Source organism: Solea solea, chromosome 6 (genome assembly GCF_958295425.1).
Source record: "Solea solea chromosome 6, fSolSol10.1, whole genome shotgun sequence".
Classification (NCBI taxonomy): domain Eukaryota; kingdom Metazoa; phylum Chordata; class Actinopteri; order Pleuronectiformes; family Soleidae; genus Solea; species Solea solea.
The window spans coordinates 20,299,938-20,320,632 of record NC_081139.1 but is presented as its reverse complement, the minus strand read 5'-3'; the positions used below and the strand labels follow the sequence as shown (position 1 = coordinate 20,320,632).

Genomic DNA, 20,695 nt, shown 5'->3' with positions numbered 1-20,695 from the left:
CAACCATGCCACCTTTGTCAGAAGCTCCAGGTGCAGCAAAATCCAAATAATCAGTGGTAAAATGTCTCCATATTTGGCAGAAATGTTGTTAAATTTAGTTCATTTCTGTAAAAGCAGAAGAGCTCCGTGTCTCAGCCACGCACAGAGAGGAGAGCTCTATTTATCCATGCCCACGCGCACCCATCACCCCCGCCCACGCCGTTATTGTAGGTCAGTGCAGTAACGCAGAGCCAAACCCACTCTGGACTGAGAAGGTGTTTGTTTCCTTCAATCTGCCAAACATCTATCCACGAGGAACCAGAAGAAAAAGGAAAAGGGGGGAGTGAGGACTTTCACGTGCTCGTGTACACAGTTAATCTGAACCAGGCGCACGGTGAGTGCGTGCGTGCGTGCGTACCAGCTGACCCAGGTCCCTCCACTCGGTAAGCAGGGCCTCACATAGAGCCAGGCGAGGAAATTAGTTCATCTGCGTCTGCCCTCCTGTTTTTCACATGCAGTAATTCCAGGTTGCAGAGACTCTTTGAAGTGTGCAGCAGGAGGAAACCTGAGCGCTGAGACAAAAATAGTCCTGCTGCAGTTTATTTGCAGCTCATTGTGGCACCAAAAGAATCTGACATCATGCAAATGAGCTGTAGGAAAGGGCCTTTCTTTTCTCTTGGACGACTCTGCCACTCTTCATTATAACACATGGTCTGATAAATGACAGTCCCTTTTAGGTTCTTTTTAAAACCACACACATGAGGAATAAACACCATTTCTCTACAGTTTTATGGCCCGTCTTCAATTACATGAATTACTTATGAATGGCATATGGTTTGACAGCTTTGAGTTTTTAACTGATAAAATGAGCTGATGTGATGTTTTTAAAGTGATTGTCCAGGTTGTAGAACTGACAGTGTCGGCACTGCTCTCATTGAAAACTCAAGTGTGGACACAAGGGAAAGCAGATTTTAGCAAAGGCTCACGTTATTAAATGTATGCAAGTTTAAGTCTATTATGGCTTAAGAATATGTTTCCTGCCTTTTCTTTGCTGTTAATGTTAAAACTGGAAATTGGAGTTTCTCACTCCCTGCACCAAAGCCCAATTTTACATCACAGTACACAGGAGTTGTTGAGCCACTGCTGCCTCTTGTGTCTTTGGGAGCTACAGTATAAGTGCTGGTTTTCTCAATGGATTTTGGTGCAGGAGAGTGATGTTGTTTACAAACTACAGTTTTCAGTCTTAGATCTCAGTCTTGGTGAGATCCTGCTCTTTTTTTTGCTGGTGAACAACTTTTTTTATCTGGAAACTGAAGTTTGTGCCGCTTTGTAAACAACTCACTTCCTGCACCAAAGCCCATCGAGAAAATCATTGATTTCACAAGACAGCACACGGGTGTTGTTGATCCACTGCTGCCTCTATTAGTAAGTTTAAATATGTTATTTTGTGTCTTCAGTGTTTCAAGTTTTTTGTTTGGTCTCTACTAAGTGATACAAATTTAACAACTGTGGCAGCAGTAGACCAGCAGTTCCTGTGTCTTTGTGAGCTAAAAGTGATGATTTTCTCAATGGACTTTGGTGCAGAAGAGTGAGAGTGATTAAAAACTTAAATTTTCAGTCTGGAAAAGCGGCAAACACATTCTTAAAACATCGTAGACTGAAGCAGAGGTAATTTTTTTTTTTAAAGTCGAGCCTTCAGTGAGGTGCCTTAAAGAAAAACACTGTCTGTATCTCAGGCTGTTTTTCAGCGATGGCTCTGCTTGGTGAGATCTAAGCTGACAGTGAGTCAGTACCTCACACAACAACACTTGAAACTATCCCTTTAACATCAGCCAACAGTGGAATTGCACACACACCTCATCATTTTTGCAGTGTTAAGTCTGTACTGATGAAAAGCGTGTCCATCTCCGTTGAATTTAAATGTATCTCACTGCTGAGATTTTCCTTTTTATCACCTTCTCCACCTCGTATATCACTTAATCTTCATCTGTTCTACATTTACCTCCGTTCACCCTGCACCGGGCTTCCCTTTCATCTCTCTCTCTCCACTCTTAACTGCAGCTACAGTGTGTGAAAGGCGTCCACACAATAAAACCCCCTGAGGCTCTTCTTCATCTTCATGCATCTCACTTTCTCCTTTCGTCTCACTCCAGTGCTGCACTATACGGTAAAGTGAGAACAGGTCACAACAGGGTAATTAGATTTTTCTGGATTTGCAGTTCACTGGGACACATAGTTATACAATATACACTCATGGGCCACTTTATTAGGCACACAGGACATAGATGAAAGCACCTGGTCTGGTCTCCTGCTGCCTTTGTGTCAAGGTTTTGACTTTTGAAAAATACTTTTTAATCCCACGTTGTTTTACTATCAGTTTAGATCAAATGAAAAAAGCTCTTTTCCAAGAAATTTAAGAAGACATTTCGTATTGTATTGTTAACAAAGCAAAAACAATATAGGATTTCTATTATGTTTTATTTTGGTTGTGTGAAAAAGTCCCAGTAGATAAGCAGTGTCTAATTTTTATAGATCAGCCTGTCCTGTCATTTATTTAATAAGTGTTTTTCTGATCATTATTGTTACCTTTTGCTTCTTAAATGTGAATATTTTCTAGTATTTTTCTGGGAAATTGACTATAATTTCCCATTTTGGGATTAATAAAGTACATCTATTCTATTATTTGCTCCATTTAACAAAGAAATCATAGGAAACTGAATAATTTTTGTTTGTTGGAGAAAAAAAACATAATTTTTAGGTTTGGAAAACATTGCTCAACTTTTTCTGACATTTTTGGACTCAACAACCAATCGGTTAATTGCAACATAATCAATGGAGACTAATGGATAGGAAATAGTTATTTGTTGCAGTGCAACCAACAACAATGTCACAGTCATCAAAGTCACTGAAATCACCTTTCCTCCTCATTCTGATGCTCAGTGTCTCCTTGAGTGTAATTGGCTGTTTAGATTATACTGATTAGCCAGTGTAACAAGTGTACCTAATAAAGTGGCAGGGGAGTGTCCATCCACTCACAGATTGCAGGGTGGAACAGTACCTGTGTGTTTTTGTGTGTAAGTGTCAGATCAATCATGTGGTTGCAAATCCAGTCTGTGTGTGGAGGATGTTTCTGTAAATGTATGTCACTGAGGTTTGAGGTCAGGGTCTCCAGAGCTGAGCCATAAAACATTTTTAGGAGACGTTCAAGTGCAAGTTAACTTTGGTTTCTCAATTTAGCTTCAAAGTGTCGTCTAAATCGTCTAAAATTGTAATTAGGGGTTATTTGCTGTCATATAGGAATTAAAAGGAGACCGCGTCCTATAAATCAGGCGTGTGGATCTGGCTCACGAGACGATTCATAAATACAAAGCAACAAAAATGTTCTCCTGACAGCAATTAAGCCTTTGTGATAGTAAACTAACAAGTCCTTCAGGGTGGTCCCTTCACATCACAGTCAGTGTAAATGCTAAACACACACAGGTTCTCCTTCAATGTCACTGTTCATGATCAACAATGTCATAACCGTTGCGCCATTGATGTCATGAAGAAGTAGAAGGTGAAGTTCAAACAGCCACCACTTCAATGAACTTGTGCCTGAAGCAGAGTTTGCTTTAGTTTTACTTTTAGTGAGATTAGGACATCTGAGTCACGAGCCAAGAGGAAAATATTCCGGCATGATTATCATGACAAAATAAAAATGATGTTGAAACACACAGGACTGGAAGAAAAGAAAAACCTCTTCATTTGGAAACAGTGTGCTATCAGAAAGATCGACCCAGAAAACATGTCCCTCTCCACATGTAGACTACACCAAGTAATAAAAGGGAGAAAAATAATCTGTCAATAGTATAGTGCGGAAGATGTATAAAAAGTATGGAAACAATAACAAAAAAATTAAACTTGAGAGATTAAACTTTTTTTTCCTCATAATTCTGACTTTAAAGTAAGAATTATAAGGAACAAAGTCACAATTCTGTTCTCAGTTTTTATTTTGTTTCAATATATTTTAATTTGTTCCACATGTGGCCGTCATCGACCCTACTACACTACTACAAAGTTTGAAACACTTTTACAAAGCTTGAGACAAATCCTGACCAAATCCACACTGAATCAGCAGCACATACACAGCATTTCCTCTGTATGTTCCTCTGTATGAGAGAAGAACATTCTCTCCATGTTCAGGATGTGTATGTTCTTCATGAAGCCTAGCTGTGAGAGGTCAAATACCAACCAGGAAAGGTCACGGCGATCTCCTACCTGCCCCATGACTGCCTCTCTAATTGCTCTTCTTTCTCTCATTTACAGAGTTTAATGGGTGCAGGAGGGAGCCGAGGTCAGATGAACTGGACCTCCACCTCCACCTCCACCACCGCCCTTATAATCCTCAGTGTTTGTCCAGGCTGCTCATTCAACTGTATGTCAAACTCACTCCACGTCTCATGTCACATCTTGAATTAAAAAACACGTAAGTAAGTCAATCTTTATTGATACAGCACCTTTTAAACACGAGATACACAATGTCCTAACACAGGAAGCACTGGAAACAAGACAAATATAAACACGTGCACACACGTGAATTCACAAAATTAAAATTAAAAGGATTATCCGATTTGTACTGAGCTTTCTATTCAGTATGTACCAGGCAAACTTGTGGAATGGACCTTAAAGATTGTTAAATACAGAAGTAGCTGCATTATTGGACAGCATCATCTGAGAGAGACAGAGCGTTGCCTCACAAAAGTTTACCGGTAATACGTCACATGACCGGCACTTAAACTACACTCGAATGCAGATTACACACAGTATTCAAAGACTGTGAAATGTGTAGCTCGTTGATTTAAATTTTCCTTGTTTTTATAAATTATTTTAGATGATTCCTATCTTCTTCTTCTTCATGTGAGACTGGTGGGGCAGCGCCCTAGTGCTCTCTATGGGCATTTAACAGCTCTTCTTCTGATTTTATTTGGTAGTAATGAGTAACAAAGATAGTCAGGGGAAATGTAGTGTGAGTAAATGTACACAATTTCTGTATAAGTAAAATATAAATGTAAAAGTTGCTAGGAATATAAATATCAAAGTAAATCCGTGTCAAACACTGAGCTCATAGTTAATTATCCTGTTGAGTATTTGACAAAAGACATTTGTGTATAAATATTTTTTACACTGTAAAACACACAGTACAGATGTCTGGTGTACACACAGTAGTTTCATGAAATTCTGAACCATACAATTAACCCTTGAAAAGCACCAGTTTTGTTTTTTTGTTTTTTTGCAGTGTGGCAGTTCCTCATGATATTTGTTGAAGTAGTTCTGATAATTTCAAAATAAAAGTGTTTTAACATGTAAAAATATAAAGTTCATAATGAAAACCTTTATTATGATGCAAAATGAATCTATTCAAATAAAAAAAAAAACATACATAATTAATTCATTATAACTTGACATTGCTTGCAGGGTTTCTGTTTGTAATTCTAACCATGGGTGGGCCTAAGGAAGCTGCCTGCTGATTTGCTACTGAGTTTTGCAGCGACAGCTCACTGGACCAAAAGTAGTCTGGAACCTTGATTGTAATATCTCAAAAATAATCTGAATCTAAATTTAGATACTATTATTATTTTAATTTTTACAATTACTTCTGGTCCATTGAGCTGTCTGTCCGAAACTCAGTAGCTAATCAGCAGGCAACTTTCTAAGCCCCTCCCACAGTCAGGGAGCGCAACAAATAAGTTTGGAATGCAAATGCAGAGCAGAGCAAGTGAAATTCTGATCATTGCAAACAAAAAGTGTACGAAACAAAAAAAAATTCAGTAATTTTAAATGATTAAAATCAGTATTTTGTTTGCAATTTGTGTATTTTTTGATTTTGTGGTTAATTTTTGTTTGCTCAGTTCATAACTAAAATTGTTGCTTGACAATCTAATTCTGTACTCCTACAATCCACAAACACAGAGAATAAGTTAACTGGACACGGAGTGAATGGTTGTTTGACCCTTTGATGGACTGGTGACCTTTCCAGGCTTGACTTGACCCCGCCTTCCGCTCTGTGAGCTTCATGTGGAAGATAAAGTGGTAGAAAACAAGTCGTTTGATTTGTCCCGCTGCTTTAATTTATCGTCACCCAACATATTATATATTTCACGCAGACAACAATGATGATGGCTGTCATGAAACTCATGTTATGTAGGATTTTCCTCTTTTTTTTTTTCATGAGCAGACATGGTTTAAAATTAACGTGTTCACATGTACACTGTGTATGTGTGTGTGTGATAGGTTGAGACTTCATGGTTGCGTCTTTGATGTGAGAGAGTGACTGACAGTGATTAAGCTGTGGACCAGAGGCTGATAGAGGCCAGATGAGGCAGGATGACAAATCTCGGCCTCTGTGAAGCACTCGGGCTCCTTGCCAAGCCAATAATGCGTGCATCTGTGAGCTTAAGTGTGGATTTGTGGGTGTTTGTCCATGGAAGGGTTATGATCAAAAACTCTTACACATGTGTATGTGACGGTGAAGTATGCAGAACTGTTTCCATTTATGTTGTATTACTTTTTAATGAGGAGGAATGTTGGGAATGTTTAAGAGGGGCTCACTTGAGGAGGCCTCGGTCGGACGGGGGTGATTATTTATAGCTGAAACTCCTGTTTAATATTGAACAACAAATTAACCTCCCACCCATACCCACTACTACTACATACTGCTACACACACACACTGCTCATGGCTCATGGCTCACTCAGTCATGAATAGAATTGGACAATATGAACATTTCCTGTCACAATTATTCTGACTAAGATAATTGCGATAGTTGTAAAAAATAAGTGGCTGTAAGACGCCTTGACACATTGTGAACACTGATTTTGCCCGAAACCAGCCTGGGACTGAAAACATGGCTGCCAGCAGGAAAAACCTTTTTTTTAGCCACTTAACAAAATTCTATAAGCGTGCTTAGATAGCTTAAGAATATTTGCATCTTTATCTCACTGTTAGTTGGCCTTTTCTGAATGGAAACTGAAGTTTGTAAACCACACCAAACTCCATAGAGAAAATCAGCATTTTTAGCTCACGTGGACACAGCAGTTACTGGTCCACTGCTGCCTCATTTGTATAGTTTGGGTCACTAAGGTCGATCTGAACAAGGGATTTTTAATGCCAAATTCATACGATGACACAGGTGGATTCAAAACTCCTGTGTGCTGTGATGAAAAATTTGTTGATTTTCTTAATGGACTTTGGTGTGGGGAGTGAGCCGGTTTTAAACTTGAGTTTCCAGGCTTTTTAACTGCAAGTAGAAGTGGCAGAAAAAACAGATTCAGTAATGTTATTATTGTTGCATACAATTTACTGATATACCCAGATACTTCGATTTACCAATAATGTTTTCAAAATGTTGTAGTGTTACAGCAATGAGCATTATTGATGATACCAGGAAATTTTACAAATAATGTTAATAAAATATAGAAAAAAACAGGTTTACCTAAAATAAACAAAAAACATGTTACTAACATGAAATATGCTTATATTTAACAAATGACAGTCTTGTCTTGTTGTAAAAACTGTAACTGACACAAAACACCTAGACGTTTCAAAATGTTACAATGTTATAAAAAACCTGAAAAATACTAAAGAAAGATAAAAAATGTTGTAGTGTTACAAAAACATTGATGATATTACCAAATAGTTACTAAATTCCAAAAAAATAAGTTTAACAAAATGCAAAATACAGAAACATGTTCACATAAAAGATACTTATAACTTAAATTACTAATATAATAAAAAACTTATTTTTATCAAAAATGTTTATAAATTGTTGTAACCATGTTGTTAAAATGACAAAAAAATGACTCAATATAGCAAAATGTAACTGAAATGAAAAATGTAAACATTTTAAAGTAAAAAACATGAATTTCATATTTGATCATTTTAATTCAAAAGGTCCTACAATGATTGGAAAGATGCAATCACATACATAAGGATCAACACACACAAATCCTCAGATGCAGTTTCTTGATAGCAGTTCATTGGCCTTAAATCACTCAGCCGCAGTAATGAAGTGAAATTCCAGTGAGCACTTTGTTGTTGTTTTTGTGTTTTAAACCACAGAAACACACACAGACGTGTTTGCAGATTCCGCTTCTTTCGGCTCTGATGTGCACACCCACAGAGATAAAGAATGCAGACTTGGCTCAAAGGACAATTTCAATTTCAAACGGTTTCAAACATCAGTGGATTCAAAGAGACTGTGATCTGGCACTTTATTAAAATGGCATTTAAATGTAAACAGCTGAACAAAGCTCACTAATATTGTCAGGAGTCGGAGAAATGAGGTACAGATGAATGTGAGATAGCGTCAGTTAGATATTGAAGAACCAAAACAAAACACACAACTTTTTCTCTGTCTCCTGCCTTAAAGGTCCAGTGTGTAGAAATCATGGCGCTTTTTAATTATACAGTTCTAGCATGACTCAGCTCGCTACCTGCTCTGGCGAGGTTCCAAGTGAGCTGAGCCGATACTAAAATATGACGTCAACAGACTGTCGGCCACTGATTGGTTGTCTGATTGTACTTCTCATTACCATAACTCCTAGACTATTTGTGATATCTAGAAAATTCTAAAACTATGGACTGGTTATTTGTCCAGGGTGTGACCGCCCCTTTTCGCCCTATGTCAGCTGAGATTGGCACAGCATCCCCCGCGACCCTCATGTGTAGGATAAAGTGGTAGAAGATGAATGGACGGATACCAGAAGGCAGAGAAACAGAGCTTTGCGCCCATATACTTGTCATTATGGTAGCCCTCAGGACTCCCACAGAACGACCGTCCAATCACAGACAAGATTCACCAGCGCGTCACGCGTTTGTGACCTCAGCTTCTCAGCACCATAATTCCTAAACAGTCGAATAACTGCCAGATATTGAAAGTGAAAATGATCTTGGAAAGAAAAAGGGGCAGAAGCACTCACTCAGGTGGTCAAAAGAAGGTTTAAAAGACTTACAAATCCTGAAAAAGTGCGTTTATCTCCAACATTTAACACGGACATTTCTAAAATCTCAGTATTTTACAGAGGAATCTGGTATATTTAGCGACAGCATTGCCGAAATCCGCCGATCGTGAGCCGAGTCACAACTTGTTCAGTTGTAGTTCAGTTCAGTGACTGTGTCAGACAGAGTCTGTGTTCCGGTTGTAGGTCAATCCAATTGTGTACAACGAGAGGTGGCTGCACCTTTTGTTGGCCAGGCTATGAGTTTTGTCGTGTGCACTTTAAAAGAACACAACAGAAAATCAGCACCTTCCATAGGAGATTTGAACATTTGAAGTTTGAAATTTTGCCTGGTTCTGTTTAACGGTGACTCCTGTGCTCGCCTGCACTGTGGACTGGGTGAATCCCAGGTGGAGTCCTGGCCTGGCCAATAAAGAGGATTTTAATGAGGGGCTGAAAGTGGCCAGACATGAGAGGCCGACTGGAACCCCCACAAAGTGCAGTCCACGACCTCAAGCAGCTGTGTTTGATTTTTTCAACTTTCATTTGCTCCATTTCTCAGTGTAACTTTTAAGACCAGGAGGGGAACCACAGTCAGACACTGCTGACCGTGAAAATATTACAGGCCTAGGATGCACCACCATGACGGTCAGTCGATGGCAAAGAACAACAACCAATGCTGAACAGTACTATGTGAACGATGTGATTGAATGTGAAAGAAAGCAAGACAGAAGTGAATAACAGTGAAAGTAGCAAAGTGTTTTTCCTATTGACATTTACATCCTACATGGTATGTGAAGGCCACCGTAGTTTCCTAACGCATTGAAAGTGCGGGGTTAGAGGTTGCACTCTGCAGTCTGACCATTAGATGTCACTCCTGGCACTTTTCTATTAGACAGTTCTAGCATGAGTTCGACTCAGCTCTACTTGGTTTGGTATCAGTCATGTTGTTTTCCATTACTTCATAGAACCTCCTCAACATGGGCGGGGTCGTCATAGCACGGCTGCACGACACTGACACAAACACACAAACTATCGACGATCAAAGCAGTTGTTTTCGGTGTAACTGAATCATTAGAATCAGTTCATTAAAAAGATAAATTCACTGAATCGTTCAGTACTTCCTACATGACAGTCACTGAATTGCAATGCAGCTGAATGGGTTGTGATTTAGCTGTCGCTAAACACACCACACTCCTCTGTTAAATGTTGAGATTTTCTTGCTAAATGTTGGGGATTAACACATGTTTTCATGATGTTTAAGTCTTTTTAGCTTTGATTCTTGTGTCATGACCCTTCCAGTGAAGACACTCTCTGACCAGTCGGTGGCCGGCAGTGAGCTGACGTCACATTTTAGTATCGGCTCAGCTCGCTTGGAACCTCGCCAGAGCAGGTACTAATAGAAGTACTAGGTACTTTCACTAATGGAAAAGCAAAAAAAAAAACACAGTTGTGTTGAGTCAAGCTGAGTCGTGCTAGACCTGTATAATGAAAAAGAAAACTGCACTTCTGTGGCTGCCATGTTGGATGTACTATTATCCAAAAGCTGGTAGACGTTGTTTCTCTGTCGTCATAGTGTTAACACGTTTGTATTTGGTTCCCTTTTTTTTCTGAGTTTCTGTATTTGGCCAAAACAGCGTCTTTGCCAGACGTGTGTGCAGAGTGAAATCATGCTGGCATTTGGCAACAAAACACAGTTATTACGTGATGTTTGCTGCCCTCATTGTGGTTCTGCTCTTTTTCATCCGTCAGTGACGTTCACCGACCACAGCAGTGTTGCGGCTCATGCAGATCTGGCCTTTAAAAGAGAAAAAAGTGCTTTGAAGTTGGTACTGATGTTTTCTGGGTTGTAAATGGTAAGTGTAAGTGTTTTTCATAATTTACCCAAGACTTCTACTTGTTTCTTGCCCCAAAGTGTCACAGTGCAAGTCTTTGACAAACCTTTCTCGCTCTGTTTCAAATCATCCCTGCATGTTTTGAGTCTAATTTTTGGCATGAATAAACACAATCCATAGGAATGCCTTTAATAGAAACTACAGGATACCTTCATATGTTTCCACTCTTGTACACAAATGCAAAAGTAAAATAGCAGAGTAACACAAGGGTGTGCCCACTTTACTAACTGGATTATGGGTCTCTACAGGAGAATGTGGAATTATGTGCGAGCTCTAAGCTCTCAGTGCCCAACAATGTGACAGTGAGAGTGAGTGTTTGATCCCATCAGCTGAACATCTGGCCCTCAGGAGGAGCTAAAGTTAGAAGCACATGCTGATGTCATTATCGTAAAACGGGAGTTAAATTCACTAAAGCATGACCCTCACAACATCCCAATACTGTAAAAGTGCAAGAGCCGGAGGAAGAGAAGGAGATGATATCAGTTTTTTTAGGATGTGAAGGAGAGAGGATGGATAACACATCTGGGTCTGTTACACAAGTGTCTGTGGAACTGAAGTGGTTTAACTTGTATTGTGACATACTAAACAAATAAAGATTAGAAAACAAATATAAATAGAACACAAGAATGAGAAATAACCCCACTTTGTATATGTTGTATTATAAAAGATATATAATAAGTATAACTTCATGTTCAATACTTTTTTATGGTTTCTGCCTCCGTTACCAGACAGATAGATAGGTAGGTTGGCTGTTATATAGGTAATTATGTATGTATGTAGATAGATAGATCGGTAGGTTGGCTGGCTGGCTGGCAGGTTGTTAGGTAGGTAGTTAGGCAGGGTTAGGGGTTAGGGTTAACTGTCCAATACTTGATTCCCACACTCGGTGACCTTCTTGCTGTGAGGCAACAGTGCGCACCTACTCGTGGGACTGCAGATTGTAAATACTCACTCTATTCTTTCCCAAGTGTGTCAGGGAACTACGGTGGCCTTCACAGAACAGGACGAGTGTCGTTCTTTATTTTGTGTAGTAAGTTTCCACGTCACCATATGAATGGTCATCTGAATATACAAGATAGTGACGTCTGTAAACAAAGGGTAGAAGAAGGGTATGGAATTTTATTTATACAAACATACTGATGGGTAGCATATTCAATATCTGTCAATAAACCTAAATAATGTTATATGTCACACACTGGACATTGACATTGGATTGCTTTGGGTTTTGATTGTCTTTTTTGTTTTTGAAGAATGAAGATTAGTGTTTGTATGTATTAGTGTCTAACTCTTTCACGTTAGATATGGAAGAACTCTGACTTTATTTAGACAATATTAATGTTTGAGTGGGAGCATAAGAGACAGAAGAACACAGGGTAGATCAAACACAGTAACCAAAGTTGGTCATTTTTATGCACTTGTATTCCACTGACGTAGAACTGCTGGCCACATCTGTCCAAACACATCACCATGTGTTTGCTCCTGGCTCCAAAGATGGCTGCCAGCCAAAAACACTGGTAGGGCGACCACCACTTCATCAGAGACTTGTGGTTCTCGTGTGGTTTCTCTCTGATGCAGATCTCCTCACTGATATAATCAATAGCAATAGGCAGTTGTTTGTGATTAATAAAACTGCTGTGGTCAGAATGATTGCAGGGCACTCTCATATGATAATGTCATTATTCGATGTGGGTTATTTAAATCCATGGCTTAGTCTTTCATTTGGTTCAGGCTTCCTCATGGGGTGAGGTCATTGCTTTGAGACTGAGCTCCGTGGCACGAGATTGGGGATCAGTAAGTAGAAGAGGAAGCAAAAAGAATGAGACAGAGGGTTTACAGATGTAGTAAAATAATGGTCGGAAGTCGCTAAAGCCGTGTTTCTACCGAGTGAAAAGGTTCGGTTTGGTGCAGTGCAGTAAGGTACGTCATTTTTTTGCATTTCCATTAGGAATTGTACCAAAACTCTTCCATTCTTTGGTACCCTTCCCTTGGGTCTAGTTCCACTCAGAAAAAGACAGAAAACGTCCCTTGCGACCAATAAGTCTTCAACAGCCGCAGTCTATTCTCATACAAAGCTTTTACAGTAAGTGTGTTAAATAAAATAGATAAATATATAGCGATGATTTTCACTTGTTAGACATCTATTTATTATATAGTACTTTACTGTGTCTTGCTAAAAAAACTTGAACACAACCTGAGTTAGATAATCCTCTCTGGATTATTGTGCGATCTTCGCGTGACTGTTCAATGCACTCCTGTACGCTGCAGTATCCATGGCATGGCAAGTCCCCTTGTATATTTGACCTTTGCTCTTTGTCTCCACTGTACAGCCCTCTGTTAATGACCCTCTCATGGAACAATGTGAGTACAATGTAAGTCACCTTTTGCCCCTTTGTCCCCTCATGATTCCTTTTACAGCCGAGCACATGAACTCCTGCTGATTTTCAAACTCGTCTCACTCTCTCCACTTCAGTTTATCGCTGTCTGTGTGCGGCAGCATGTCCTTTAGCAGTGACATGTGAGGGTCCAGACACATGAAACCATTCATTTGTGCTTGGCTACCCAATCATAGGCTGCTCTGATGGGTTTAAACTGAAGAGGCCAGGGGCTGATCCACCATGGGAACAGGACATGATTATGATGACCTTGTGACCTCCGAGTGTGGGGATCGCACAGGTCATTAGCGATTTCCCTCATATGGACAAATTTGAGTTGTCGTGAGTGAAAAGTGAAGAGTCGAGAATTCCAATCAAATTTCATTCATTACCATTACCACCATTACATCACCTCTTCACCATGTTGGGTTTACCTGTGACAACAGTGTCGGGGGAAACTAAGACATTTTATATAGGGACCCACATTTTAAACATGGCAAACTATTGTATTTTTGAATTGGTAAACAAATTGTTTGGTAAATTAATTAAAACTTTGTTATTTAAAACATTTACACATAAATCTGAACTAAGAGGTTGGTAAAATTCTGCAAATTTGTTTGGGGACCAAAAGAAATTCTCCCGCGACCCATTTGTGGGTCCTGACCCAGTGTTTGGGGGTCACTACCCTAGATGCTCAGAAGCTCTGAGATGTATGTGCATAATTTATATCTACATCAAAGTTGGTTTTAATCAAAAATCATGTAGGTACACACACACACAGGTTTGCACTGCTATTCTTGTTAGCACTTTGCATTGACTTTCATTCATGCATTATTATTATGAAGTGTCTTATATTATCCAATGTGTTGACACTGCCCTCTTCTGGTGCTTTCTGGAGGTACTGGATGCCTTAACAGTGTATCTTATGCAGTTCAAATAAATTATATAATACTCACAGTGACATTTTCTATCTTTTATCTTAGTATATCTTAGTTTTTCTCAAATTACTTAATTTTATTTTCAAAATATAAGACATGTGATCATAAGGGACTTGTTTTCCTGAATCACTTAAAAAAAACTGACTTGCTCTAAGGCTTCATGTTAGTATTTGTTGTGTATATTCAGTTTATGAGCTTGTAGTAGAAGAGAAACACACATGTCATTGTATGATGTATGTGTCATGACTACAAACAGTCTTGTATAAAGTACCTCAAAGGGATATTTGAGTAAAAGTATAGTACTTGAGTAAGTACCTTACCAGAAAATGACTTTGGTAGAAGTTGAAGTCACTTTTTATAATATTACTTAAGTAAAAGTCTTAAAGTGTATGACATTTACTGTACTTAAGTAATTGTCTGATATAAAATGTACATAAGTTTTAGAAGTAAAAGTATTAAAAAAGTGAGGAGTTCAAATTGAGCCATGGAGGCTCAGTGGTAGGGCGAGAGACAGAATCATGAGAGAATAACACAAAGAAATTAAGTTACAGTAGGCAAATATATTAAAATGACATACAAGATTAAAAGCTTTAAAAGGGTAAAAGTAAAATAAATAAGTTGAATAAAAAACAGGATTATGCTTAAAAATCCACATGCAATAATACATACACTTCAAATAGATTGATGTACATGTAAGGGTAATCAGAAGTGAGAGTGACATCACCTCAGAATTTTCCACAAGTGTGTGGACACAAAAGCCTTTCTTTTGTTTTTGCTCTTTTGGAATATAAACAACTTACAAACCAAATATACACTCCAAACAAACAGCATAGCAACATGTCCACAGATAAAAATGGAACAGTATTATGTCTACACCTGACTTAAGGGGGAGACATTTAAGACAAGAGTGCGTTCCAGTTGAAACTTCCGACTCGGAATTCAGAAATTCCATTTTCTGATAACAAGTGACTGCAATAAAACACAGACACTGCAGCTTTAATAATGAGTGAGTAATGAGGAGCTCTGATGTGACAGAAAAACAATCTTGTTCTTTGGCTAAAAAAGGCTTCAGACACAGAGAGATAAGACCAGGCTGTCTGTTTTTATTGGTGACTGGTGAGAAAGGGCATGATAGCTCACAATTAGTCACTTTCAAGTATTTCATATTGCACCTTTAACACATGGACGGGTTTTTTGTTTCCATTCATTCTTACTGTGCAGAGGCTGTCATTGTCTGACAGGGTGTGGGTGTTTGTGTGTTTGTCTACAGGGTGGTGTTCTCACTCAGAAGAATGGAACACAGAGGAGGACTCTTTCCTAAAGCTGTTAACCGTTTGACCCCTGAGACCAGACTGCCTCATTGAAGACCTGCAGGACATTTGTGGTGCTTTTCCATTATACAATTCTCGCACTACTCGGTTCTACTCAGACACGTTGTTTTCCATCACTATAGAACCTCCCCAACATGGGCAGAGTCGTCACGGCTGCACGAATCGTGGCGTTGCTTTATACATGACACAAAAAAAAACATGTAAAGTTGAGTTGCGTCAAGCCGTGCTAGAACTGTATAATGGAAAAGCACCATTATAGCATTATTACATCTTTTTAATTGACAATAGTTTCTATGGGCTTTTACCAGGTCATAGGGCAAAGGGGGTAGATGTTTGACCACCACCTGCGGGTCTATCTGTGCATGTCAATGATATTGTTCTTACATGTGTTTTATTGGACTGGTGATGTGGAGTCAGTTCACAGGTGAAGCCAGTGATTGGTTGATGCTTTTGGTCGTTGAGTCTCTTTCATCTGTTCACAGAGTCGTCTTCCTCCTCCACTCCTGCCATCTTTGTCTTTTCTCCTGACTCTGACTCTGCTGCGCTGCCAACCCGCACAAGTTTGCTCACGACATTTCATTCTCCAGAGAAACCAGAGTTTGAAGTGTGCCAGTACTGTCCCATACATAATACGTGGAGGATAAAGTGGTAGAAGATGAGCGAGTGAGTGAGAATGAGTGATAATATCATATTGTGACTTAAATATCATGATAATATCATATTGTGACTTAAATATCGTGATTATATCATATTGTGACTTAAATATCATGATAATATCATATTGTGAATTAAATATTGTGATAATATCATATTGTGACTTAAATATCATAATAATATCATATTGTGACTTAAATATCGTGAAAATATCATATTGTGAATTAAATATTGTGATAATATCATATTGTGACTTAAATATCATAATAATATCATATTGTGACTTAAATATCGTGATAATATCATATTGTGTTGTCTCTACCAGAAATTCTCATGAGATATCGATACTCTTATCAGTCCAATCCTTATCATTATGGCCCAGAATAATAATTTCCAAGGGTGCACTACGTGATGTTAACCAGTTCTCGTGAGACTCTAGTGTCTAGAGTTTTTTATTTTTTACTTTTTAACAAGAACAATATCTACTGGAAGTTTGTTTAGTTGTGTGAAACAACTGTTGTTTATTATTTATTTTATTTTATGTTTTTATTTTAATATGAACTAAATATTGAAAATAGAACATCACTAATCTTTTATTTACTTAACATTGCCATTGTTTTGTGTTTAATGATTTAAAGGTTTGATACACGCCTCATAAGGAAAATGGAATAACTGGCACTTGTTTTTTTCCCATTGTAAACGCTGAGTAAAACCAGAGAGCTTTCTTTGGGTCAGGTCAGGTCCAGAGAGATACCTGTGAATTCTCCTCGTGCACTTTCTTTGACCCTGGGGAAACCCACTATAAATCTCTCCCACACAGAACCAGGCCACTGCCATTTGTCTCTTTAATAACGTCCACCTTAGCACTAATTGTTTCAGCTATTTCTGACCACAGGGCTGGGACAATGTACCGTACCGTTCATGGACAGATGCCAGATTCCAAGATGCTGCAATTAAGCTCACAAAACAACCATAAACACATTGTGTGTAGCGTTTAAGATGAATCCATACTCATTGTCCTCAGACCTGGAGCCTAGTGACCAAGTAAACACTCCCAACAGTATAGTCCCTCTGTCGTCAGTCATTATCTGTAATAGCATGTGTTTATCACATTACTCGCTATTGTGTTAGTTAGAATCATGGCTGGTGCTGGGAGATTTCAAAGTCTGCAATATAAAAAAACATCTGTTTCTGTTTATGCAAACTGTATATTTTATGTATGTATCCATTTTGCTGAAATATACACATTGTGTTTCTATTATTAAGACCATGTTTATATTAAACATGTGATCAGAACCCTGCAATAATCAATGAGAGCGAGTTGACCGGGAAACAGATGTTGCACTCTTTTGTTTAGAACCGTAACTTGTACCAGACAAGCTGATTCCGTCTTCTCAGCCTTGACTTCCTCCACGGTTTTTTTGTGTTTCTCAGCACAAAACATGGCACGCACAATGTCTGTTAATATTCTGGTCACGTTAAATCATGTGAGCTTCTGTCAGATTACAAATCCCTGGATTCTCCTCCCTAAAATCGTTTCATTAAACGCCAAGTGTGTGGTCCTGCTTCTTAACAGGATGAAAACATTGAAAATCGGTTTAAAATCAAAATGAACATTCTATAGTGGACAGGCTTTAGTGATATTTTTAACGTCTTTTGACGTCTTCCACTCATCAGTTTTGTTTTTCAGGACATCTATCGTAGTTAGTTTTGCTGTGTGGTACATATGTACAGTATTTCCAACTTCTTCTCTCCTGGTTGCTCTTAGATGTTCCTAAGACCCAGTTAAAAACTCTGTAGCTGCCCCCAAACTATGGAATGACTTACCCAACCAAATTAAATCTGCCCCAAAATGTTAAATCACCTTTTAAAGGCCAACCTCTGTGTTGTGTATATTTTATTTTGTAAAGCAGTTTGGTAAACCCTGCATGTTTAAAAATGAAGGTAACCTGAATTGACGCTCCTCTCTTTTTGTCTTCTGTCCTCTAGAGATGACACATTTCACATCTTTGCTCCTTTCTCTGCGTCTGTTCCATGGAATTGTTTTGGATAAGGGAAGTTGAGCCCTTTAGGCGTCAGCATTTCCTACAAGTTTCCATACGGAGAAGTGAACATCTGCCATCATCAGCCAACTCTGAATGTTCCTGGACAAGAACCAGAACGTCCCAAACAGGAGTGGGGGAGAGAAACTTCTGTCTGTAAGCCCTAATTTACTGTCTTATTTTCTTGTTTTCTCATTGTTTTCTCATTCTCACTTTTTCCATTTTTCCAAGTGTGAAAACTCAGTGTAGGCTGGATATATTTTGTAGCCGTGTGACACAGTTGGGATGCATGATGTGTGATGGACCATCAGAAACACTACACCCTGTGTCTAAATATGTTATTTTAACTGCTTTCTTTGCAGCAATGGTCCCAGCCTCCCCCCACTGGTTCCTTGTATGTTTTAGGATCCATTTTAAAGTTTCATTAATTCTTTTTTAAGTATTTGCATACACAGCTGATCTTTTAAAACCCTATGTTCCCTTCCCTCAAAGTCACTGAGGTCCAACTATCAGCAACTCTTAGGCCTTGTTTAGACTGCAGCCCAAATCAGATTTGTAAGAATATCCGATCAGAATCTGACCTTCTGACCAGCTGTTCACATACAGTATATATAAAGGGATCCGATCTGATCCACGTGTGTCCATATTGACATTGTCTAATCTAGTCTTCCACATGCCCTGGAAAAGCAAGTCGTCCAAACTAAAGAAACAATTGTGTAGTGGCCGTTTATACCACAGTCCAAGTTCCTATGGCCACTTATTTTGCAGTGGTTTTGTTTCTGACTCGTGTCCGATTATTTATTTTTGAGAAACCCAATGTTACTCACAAGTATTCCACAGGAGGCAGGTAAACGTTTACGTCGATTTATTTGAAGACAAAAACCAAGAAAACAAAGGTCTGGTCCAGTACCAGAATATTGCAGTCCAAATTACGACCCTTGCTTGCTTCCTTATTCAGTTTTATATGCACAAACGCACGGTCAAAAACTTATATACATCCACACGTGCAAAATCCTCCATATCCTCACATTACTGCCACATTACTGGGGATCCAGACCCTTAAATGGAACAAGCAGTCTTTGAATTAATTTGGTGAGTTTTTATTTGAGAGGCTAAAGACTATTTCTCCTCATGTTTCCACTGGCAGCCATGTCGTCACTGATGACAAGCGTCCATGTCTCAGGCTGATTCCTGATGACGGCAGCGCTGACTGTGCGTCTGTCCCTTCAAACAACAACAACACTTCAAAAACACCCCAGGTATCACTTAAACGCCGGGTCTAACACAGTGTACACCACACTGCAGGTCTCCTGAGTTATAATGATGTCATTCTGCTCTCTCGCTGCTCAGGTCAAGTTTCTCCTTGGGGTCAAAGTATATCTAATCTTATCTTGCACTTATAGAGTTATAGTGGAAAATATGTGCAAATGCAATTAACCTCCATTAAAATCACTGATGGTAAAAGGATATTATGGAAAAGCCTCTCCGACAAAGTTTATCTCAGCATGAAGTCAGGTCGAGTAGCCAGAATGGATTGCTGAATTATTTTACTCATGAGGTGAAATAGAAATAGTCCAGATAAAATCTAAAACAGTGTCTAAAAATGCACCTTTAGCTTTCCCAGCTAGAAACCATGATTATGTGTGTTATTACACATTTGTTCATATTAATGAGTCCGTGTCTGTTGCTCATGGTATGAACTGTTTGTTAATGTGTCTCGGTGTCCAGGTGCTAACTCTGTAGTGTTTGTGTGTGTGTGTGTGTGTGTGTGTGTATCTCCTTTTGCTGGTTTTATTACTCACCAAAAATAGACTCCAGTGAGTATCCTGTTTCATGAAGTGTCTGAAAGTGCAGTGCTGTATTTTCCACCCGCAGCCTGTAGCCAGCACCTTGTGATGGCACGGTAGACTGCTCAGAAACACTGATGTCCCAGAGCAGAGGTGGAAAAATACAAAGAGCTGAAGTCTCTTCTTTGTGTCAGAGACACTGAATCAAACAGGGAGTTGCCATGTGTGAGCTGTACGACGTAACACATGCGCTTCATGTTCCATCCATGTCACAGTTATGATGAGTGTAGTAATGAGGTTGTTGCTGGAACGAAAAGTCAATCTTAAAGTGATATTTCAGGTTTCATGACTTTGTGTCACTGTTAGACAGCCTTTTTTGGACGTTTTTGTCATTTTGCAGACCACTTACTCTCCCATACCAAAGTCCATAGAGAAAATCAGCAATTTTAAGTCATGACACACAGAGGTTGTTGATCCAAAAAAAAAGTATTATTTTATGATTTTGGTGATTTAAATCCTTCATTCAGATTTACCTAAGTGGTTATAAACTCACCAAAGAAAGCAGCAGTAGACCTGCAGTCCATGGAACCCTGTGAGTTAGAATTGCAGATTGTATCGATGGACTTTGGTGCAGGAGAGTGAGGAGTTTACAAACTTCAGTTTCTAGTTGGAAAAGGTTGCCCAACAGAGATATACTGTGTGTAGAACTTTCTAGCAGGCAA

At 38.9% G+C, this 20,695-nt stretch overlaps 2 long non-coding RNA genes across 2 annotated transcripts; one reads left to right on the top strand and one right to left on the bottom strand.

Moving 5' to 3' along the window:
* The first annotated feature begins 2 nt into the window (after positions 1 to 2).
* Positions 3 to 19,464, top strand: LOC131461319 (uncharacterized). Its single transcript, XR_009240463.1, has 8 exons — positions 3 to 422; positions 4,285 to 4,444; positions 10,707 to 10,810; positions 13,177 to 13,218; positions 15,430 to 15,543; positions 15,973 to 16,153; positions 18,134 to 18,342; positions 19,334 to 19,464. It is a non-coding gene; the product is annotated as an uncharacterized LOC131461319 (long non-coding RNA).
* On the bottom strand, positions 19,035 to 20,687 carry LOC131461322 (uncharacterized). The gene is made up of 2 exons (XR_009240466.1): positions 20,527 to 20,687; positions 19,035 to 20,277 (listed from the first exon to the last, which is right to left on the bottom strand). It is a non-coding gene; the product is annotated as an uncharacterized LOC131461322 (long non-coding RNA).
* Positions 20,688 to 20,695: the final 8 nt, after the last annotated feature.